Below are 7,816 nucleotides of genomic sequence, written 5' to 3'. Positions count from 1 at the left end.
GACACTTCTCGCCTGGCTCCCGAGGAGGTTTGAACTGCTGATCTTGTGGTTATCAGTCCAATCCCTAGCTCACAGATCCATCAGGGCTCCTCCCTATCCCGCAGTGAGGATGACACAAGCTATCGTGCACTGTGTTAGTTTGGATAGACTAGAGAAACAAATCCATAGAAACTCATATGTGTATAAGAGAGAGTTTTATATAAAGGGTAATTGTACATTAAGAAAGCATCTCAACCCAGTCTAGTCCAAGCCCATAAGTCCAATATTAGCCCATATCATATGTCCAATACCAATCTATAAAGTCCTCTTCAGACTCACGGAACACATGCAATGACACTGAATGCAGGATGATCACAGGCCAGGGGGTACAGGGTCTTGTGGATCCAGTGGCCAGCATCCCAGCGCTGGCTGGGGTCTGCATGTGGCTTTTCCAGCACCCAGGGCTGCATCAAGGTAGGTCCATATGGCTTCTCCTCAGGGATGTCTCTCAGGGAGTCAGCAGAGATAGACAGTGTCTCCCACCTCTAAGAAGGAATAAAAGATTTCCCAGAATCCTCAGGGGAAGGCCATGCCCACACAGAGGCCTCATTGGCTACGATCTGATTGACAGGCTAGACGCCACCCCTACACTCTTCATCCGCAAACTGACAAATGATTATATAACAACCACATGCGGGGTGAGGTGGCCGGCCCAGGGGCTGTCTTGTACATCTCACAGATTGCTGTGGGTGGTGGCCTTGTTTCAGAGCCAGAGGAGCCGCTGGGGAGGCGTCCCTGGTGGTGTGAGGGTTAAGTGCTCCACTCCTAATCCTAAGGCTGGCAGTTGGCGCTCACCCAGAGGCACCTGGGAAAACAGGTCTGGCTCTGGGCTTCGGAAAGCTCCACTCTGCACATACGGAGCTTTGGGGCCCCTGGGAAAGTGTACTGAATTTGGATCCTGGAGATGGGGCCTCCCTAGGCCGCTCAGCTGGAGCAGATCAATGCCTGGCCCTTGACGGGGCGAGGCTCAACTGCAGGGGGCGCTTCCCACGTTGGCTTCACTCTCTATTGGCATCTCCCTGTGCTAGCAGTTGCCCGAGATTTTTCTTCAGATGTCAACCAGGCACGGTTGTACCGCGAAGTGCCCCTTTCCCTTCCGGGAAGCCCACCAGCCCTACTGCTTGCTCCCCCTTCCCTGCTGCATGCATGCATCTGTCTGTCTTTGGTGGTCTGCACGGTCCTTGCAGGGTGGGTGGAGGAAGTGTCTGTGACCAGTACACAGCCTGCAGCCACCTGACGGCCTTTTGCCACCTTCCACCGTCTCGTCTCCAGAGGCTGATCTGAGGCTTCCATTTCCTCCCTGGTCCTTGCAGACGGCTAGAAAGTAGTGAATATTCATCATAATATTGAGTGATGTTATAATAACATTAGGTGACTGTTTCAATAGAGAGTACAGGCAGGGTGAGTGGCAAGTTCTTTGGGCAAAAGAACCCAGGAAGGACTCACGGATGTTTCCCCGATGGTGACAGTACATTGGAGCTGTGGTAGTTACATCATCTGTTGTCAACTTGAGACTATTAAGAGCAAAGGGGTGGAATTTAGCCTGTCAATCAGGTCACAGCTTGATGGCCTCATTTGGAGGCGCTAAGGAGATAAACAGCTTGATGGAGGCGGAACACACACTCGCTCCCTGCAAGGCATTCCTGTCGGCAAGCCACATGGAGCTACGCTGATAGAGCCAGAGCCCTGGAGCTGGAGGAGCCACGTGGAGGCCAACACCAGAACTGAGATGCTTCCACCGCCACTGGATCCATAAGACTTTCCACTAACTGGCCTGTGATCTTCCTGCACTCGGCATCATTGCATGTGTCGTGAGTCTGAAGAGGAATTTACAGACTAGTATCAGACATATGGGGCTTATGGACTTGAATTTACAGACTAGTATCAAGTCCATATCGGGCTTATGGACTTGATCTGGACTGGGCTGGGATGTTTTCTCAATGTGCAATTCCTCTTTATATGAAACTCTTTCTTATACACATATGAGTGTTTCTGGACTTGTTTCTATAGCTAACCCAGACCAACACAGGAGCTGAGCCTTGAAGGATGTGCCCATCGGTTGAAGAATGCACGGAAAGGTATTACTTGCCTAGGGAACAGCATATGCAAAGATCTGGAGGTGAGAAGCAGAGTGGAATGGAGAGCCAGTTTCCTCCAGGGATGTGGGCTTCCTACCCACCCCCACCCCCGAGGGTCATGGAGCGTCCCAGGATGTTTGTGCGCAGAGGAGGGATGCGGCTAAGTCTGTGATTAAACAGACCCCCTCACAAGGAGTGGACTGAAGTGACAGCGAGGAGAGGGTGGGGTCCCGGGAGAGGTGGGGGCAGTGCTGCAGAGGACACACGCAGACAAGGCTGTGGGTGGGCGAGGCGGGAAGGAGCAGGAGACAAGGGAAACTCCCAGGTTCCTGGCTCCGGCCACTGGGTGGGGCAGTGGTGCCCTTTGGGCAGAGGGGCCAGGGACAGAAAGCTGGCCCCTTCCCCCTTTGGGATGTGTTGAGAGATCTCCAGAGTAGGTTGAGACATGGGAGCTGTGGGTACAGAACTGGCTGGGGCTGGGGTTGAAGCATTAGGTGGGAGGGAGGCATGGGAGAAGGAAGGAGATGAGGACCACGACCTGCAGACAGGGTGATTCAGGAAGAACCATCCGGGCAACAGTGGCAGAGCCACAGCCGCTAGCAAGGTGGGAAGAAGGCCAGTGGTGGGGACAGATGGTGTCTGGGGGGGACAGGGTGGTTGGGAGGGCCAGAGGCAACAGGATGTGTACACAATGGGGACCAACCGTTGCTGGAGATTCCTGGTGCTCTCTGTGGAGCGGTGTGGGAGAGCTGGTGGGGGCAGCCAGGGCCGGGGTCTGGTGAAATGGGGCCCAGCTGACTGACTGGGCTTGGTGCTGACCGAAAGCGGCTCCTCTGGGAGTGACTAGCCTCTTTCTTCCCAGGTACTGCCCCCCACCCCCATGCTAGGGTGGGCCATGGAGTTAAGATCTTGTCCCAGGGCCTCTCAGGACCCCACTCCAGGCAGGACAGACCCCATTCATTCAGATGGGGTACAAAACAGCTCCCCTCGCTTCTTCTCAGGCCGAGTCAGTACATGGCCAGCGGTCCTTTGCCAGGGGACCTTTGGCAATATCCAGAGAGCGGAGGGCTGATACTGTGGGAAGAGACCAAAGATGCTACTAAGCATCCCCCAGCTCCCAGCACAGCCCCACCACCGATGAGCGGGCCCAGAGTGTCACGTGTTCTGTTGGGGGGGAGGGGGGCGGTGGAGAGGGGGGTAGGTGGGAGGAAATCAGCACTGGCTCACAAAATGCAGCCCACAGTCCTGGGGTTCACATCTCTCTGTCCTGGTGGTATGAACTCCAGCAGGCCTCCTGCCCCTCTCCAGGACTCAGTTTCTCCAGAGGCAAGGTCACTGCTCACTGCTCCCACCAGCTCCCGCCCTGCTTGAAGCAGCCACAGTTCTGAATGGCCCTGAAAGGGCACCGAGCCCCAGCCGGAGATACACCCCCTCCTGGGCTCGTGTCCCCTCCTGCCCTTGCCTGTGGACCTGGCATGCGGCCCGCTTCCAAGCAAGGACCCACCTGCCCTTCCTGAGCAGCGTCACTGCTTGCTGCCTGCTCTCGGGGGTCTCCTAGCGCAGAGTCCACTGTCCCTGCCAAGAGACTGTCTCCAGAAGGCTCCCTTGGGCACAGGTGTTCTCACCAAGGGCTGCATGCCCCCATACCTGACTTGCTTGCGGGCTGCCAGCCCCATAATGAACGAGCCTTCCTCTCTGCCTCCACACTGCTGGTGAGGCAGGGCTAATTCCAGGCACTGTCCCGGGGTGTGGCCATCTGTCCTGCCTTGCCACAGCGAAGCAGGCAGGCCTGCGATGGAAAAGCGAACTTCTTAACCCCAAAGTACCCCAAATAAGGGCAAGGTTTTATGCACAAAGATGTTCATTAGAACATTATGTATAGCAACAACAACAAAGTCACTGAAAGCAATCTACCCAAATATCACTTGCTCTTTTGCATAAAGTTCTTTCTTATACACAGATGAGCGTCTAGGGTTTGTTTCTCTAGTCCACCCAGACTCACATACACTCCCAACAGCCACGCAAAGAACAACTGCCACTGGTCACACTGAACTTCTGGGGACACCGTGAAGCAAGAGCCCTGCTCGGGTCACCCAGCTCGGGCGGGGCAGGGCACGGCTGACTCTGGTGGCGGCAGGGGCAGCAGCAGCGACAGCAGGAGGAGGAAGCCCTTGATCAGGGCTGCCTGGTAAAGTGGTGAGTGACCATTTCTGTGAGTGTGCAAACTGAGGGGCCACATGCAGGGAGGGATTTGTGCTGGACAAACGCAGCCATCTGGGGGTCACCTTCAACAACCAGTTCAACCCCCAGCTTCCCCTGTAAGGGGCAGTGTGGAAAAGCCCCGCAAAGAAGGATGCCAGGGGGTGGTTTTCTCAGGACATTTTGCAGCCGCCCAGGCCTGGTTGTGGAGCTGCAGTTAGATCTTCCCATCAAGAGTCCCTGTGGTTAACAATGAAAAAAATCCACAAAAACTCAGGGCCACGGAGGTGATTCCGGCTCACAGTGACCCCTACAGGGCAGAGTCAAACTGGTCCTTGGAGTTTCTGGGACTTTCGGTGTTTACAAAAGCAGCCAGTCTCATCTTTCTCTCAAGGAATGACCGGCGGGTTCGAACTGTAGACCTTGTGGCTAGCAGCTCATCGTCATAGAGTGTCACCGAGCCTTGCCGACTTTCCCAAAGGGAGTACCCCATTACCTTCTGACCCCAGGAATGGGCTGAGGAACAGAAGCTGGCCAGGGCCCGAGGCCAGGCTCCTTCTCGGGGATGCGTCGCGCATGCCCAGCAGGGCTCAGCTGGGCTCTTGAAGCTGGCAGGGGCCTGACAGCTCTTCTCTGGGGCTTTCTCGCCTGAGGCAGAGGTGGCTCTGGGTGTGAGAGGGGCTCTCCTTCTGGGTCAGCTGGGCTTGTCTGGCTGGTGACTGTGTCCTGGGCCTCACAGTCCAGTGGGGCACAGCCCCATCAACTCTAGAATCAGGGGGTGGGCACACAGGCCTCCACTCTGCCCTTGGACTGGATCTCACATCCACCACCACTGACCTGCTCTGTGGATCGTGACGCCTGGTCTCACTCCCTACCCTGGACATGGGAAAGTGTAGGGTCCTTTTCTCCAATGGCTGGGAGGAGGGTTACAGGAGATGCCCGGGATGGGGGAGCACACTCTCGCTCCTAGACCACCATCGTCACCATCATCATCAGCCCTGTATGGTTGTGGAGGCACCTCTCCGTCTCCAGGCCCGGCCAGTCCTCCGGAAGGAGACCACAGGAAGCAAACGGGGAGGCAGAGCCCCCTCAGGGCTAGGAGCCACCAGAAGCTTGGCCTTGAGCACAGGAGGCTCTCTTGGGCCTGGTCCCAAGTCCCTAGTCCCTGCCCCTTCACCCACTGTGCCAAGCCATCCTTGCTCTTGCCTCGGGGCATGGGTACCCGCTGGCCCTTTGTGTGAACACCCTTCTCCCAGATCTCCACATGGCTCCCCTTTGCCCAGGTCTCTGTTCAGAACTGTGTGTGTGTGTGTGTTTGTGTGTGTGTGTGTGCTTGTGTGTGTGTGTTTGTGTGTGTGTGTCTTGCCTGAGTTGTTTCTCCAGCCACGTTACTTCACCCAGAGCATCTAAAACCACCCTGTTGAATTGTTTGTCTTTCAACATCTGTCTTCCTGCGAGAGAATGCTGGGTCCCACCATCTGTCTTGATGATCACAGTATCTCTCAGTTCACTAAAGGGTGTCTGGCACACAGGAGAGGCCTAATCAACATTCACTAACTGAAAGAATGGATGAATGAATGAATGACCGGAAGCCACATTCTCACAGCCATCCCCAGCTGGTTCATCGGGAACACAGGTAGCCCTGTGCAGCTTCTAATTGTTTCCACACACCTCACCCTTTGCAGGTTTGGTAAAAAATCCCACCCCAGATGAACATTCTTTCGACAGCTTAAATCCCAGCCAAGTAATTATGCTGGCATCCACACTAATAATAGGCTTGTGATGATAGTTTATTTGCTGCAATTTCAGCTAATGGACTGGATGGGATATCTGCATCTGGAAAGTTCCCTGGGTGTTTAAGGGAGCTCCCATTCGTCCACCAACGGGAAGAGAGTCATGAAGAAAGCATGACATGGGACATAGCTGCGGAGGCCCCAGGCTTACAGAAAGGTTTTCTCCAAGTTGCTCCCCATGTTGTATGCCCAGTCTAGGACGCTGCTTGCTAGGGCGTGGGAGGTCAGCTGCTTGGAGGTGATCTCCCTGAGGTATCAGCCGGCTAGAGCCATCAGACCCTATTGCCTGTCCCACCCTAGGTGGGGCCCAGCCCCTGCTGATAGGATAGTGGATTGATTCCCTGAAGGAGAGCCCAGAGACAAGGTCAAGCCAACTCAAGGACAACCAAGTTTAGTCTGCCCTCTTGAATCTAGGACCCGCCCATCCTGTCACGAGTGTGTCCCTAGTCCTTCCCCTTCCTATTGCATGTACATCCCTAGCTCATCGCCATCCTGTTGGGCATATGCCTATTGGACAGCTCCTTCCTGCAACTGATGTGGTTACCTGTAATCAGGGGGCTGGCACACCCCTAAGTGTCTATAAGCCACGATGAGAAATATACTCTCTCTCTCTGCGCAGACCTGGCTGCTGAGATCATGGCCACCCCGGAGGTGAGCATGCTATCATGAAATGTGTCTGACCCCTCTATCTCATTCTCTCTCCTGTCTTTTCTGACTTTACTATGATCTTTATATATGAAAACCATACAATTTGCTTATTAGAGGCTGGTTTACTCTGACCTTGTGGGTGCAAAGGCATCTTTGTGCCAAAGAACCCCGGGGTGCAGCCAAGAGGCCTGGGGCTTGTCTTGGGGTACAGCCTTGGGTGAGACCCTGCACCAGCATTGAGTCCTTTCACAAGGTGTCCTGCATCCTCCCCAGGAGATTGCAGAGCATTTTCCCCACAAAGGACACCCTGCACCCATAAGCAGTCTCTCCCTGAACGCCTCCATCCTAGGTAACCACGGATCTACTTTCCGTCTGGATGGATTTGTCTCTTGTGAACATTCCGGGTTGACGTGAATGACAGGTCACTCGGTGTCACGTTCCATACCAGGATCAAGGTGCATCCATGTCGTGACCTGTCTCAGGACTTGGTGACTTTTGTTGTCAACAATATCCCATTCTGTGTATGAACCTCACTTGGTCCGTCCATCGCCCAGCTGCTGAGGGGCACTGACTTTGACCCCCTCCACTCTGGAGAGGGAGGCTGCTTTGAAGGTGACGGTGCTCAGGAGAAAAGCTAACAAAGGCAGGTGGTGGCCAGCGCATGTTGGGGAGGGGCTGTCCAGGAAGGCCTCCCTCGGGAGGCGAGTGCAGACCAGCGAGAGAGGGTAGGCGGGGCGAGGAGACTTGGTCATGTGCAGAGCGATGTCCCTGGTCACACGCAGCAGGTACTCTTCAGAAGGTGCTGAGAGAGAAGAATGAGTGGGGCCAGAGTCTACCCAACCTGCAGCCTCCTGCTGCTGAGCCCGGCAGCCCGTGGCCGCAGCAACTCCTGCGCAGGGCACTGCCCTACGCCTGGGGGCCAGCAGTCCATGGGACAGACCAGCACATGCGCTCACACCAGTGGGAGTGCCATCAGCCTGGCAAAAGACAAGTCTGAGGTGAGGCCTTAGGGAGGCAGTGGGTAGCTATTTAGACAGATATGCTTAAGGCATGTGATCC

This window comes from Echinops telfairi, unplaced genomic scaffold (assembly GCF_000313985.2).
Source record: "Echinops telfairi isolate 266 unplaced genomic scaffold, ASM31398v2 ScPeMD7_31;HRSCAF=116, whole genome shotgun sequence".
Lineage (NCBI taxonomy): Eukaryota > Metazoa > Chordata > Mammalia > Afrosoricida > Tenrecidae > Echinops > Echinops telfairi.
Note: the sequence above shows the minus strand (reverse complement) of the source record.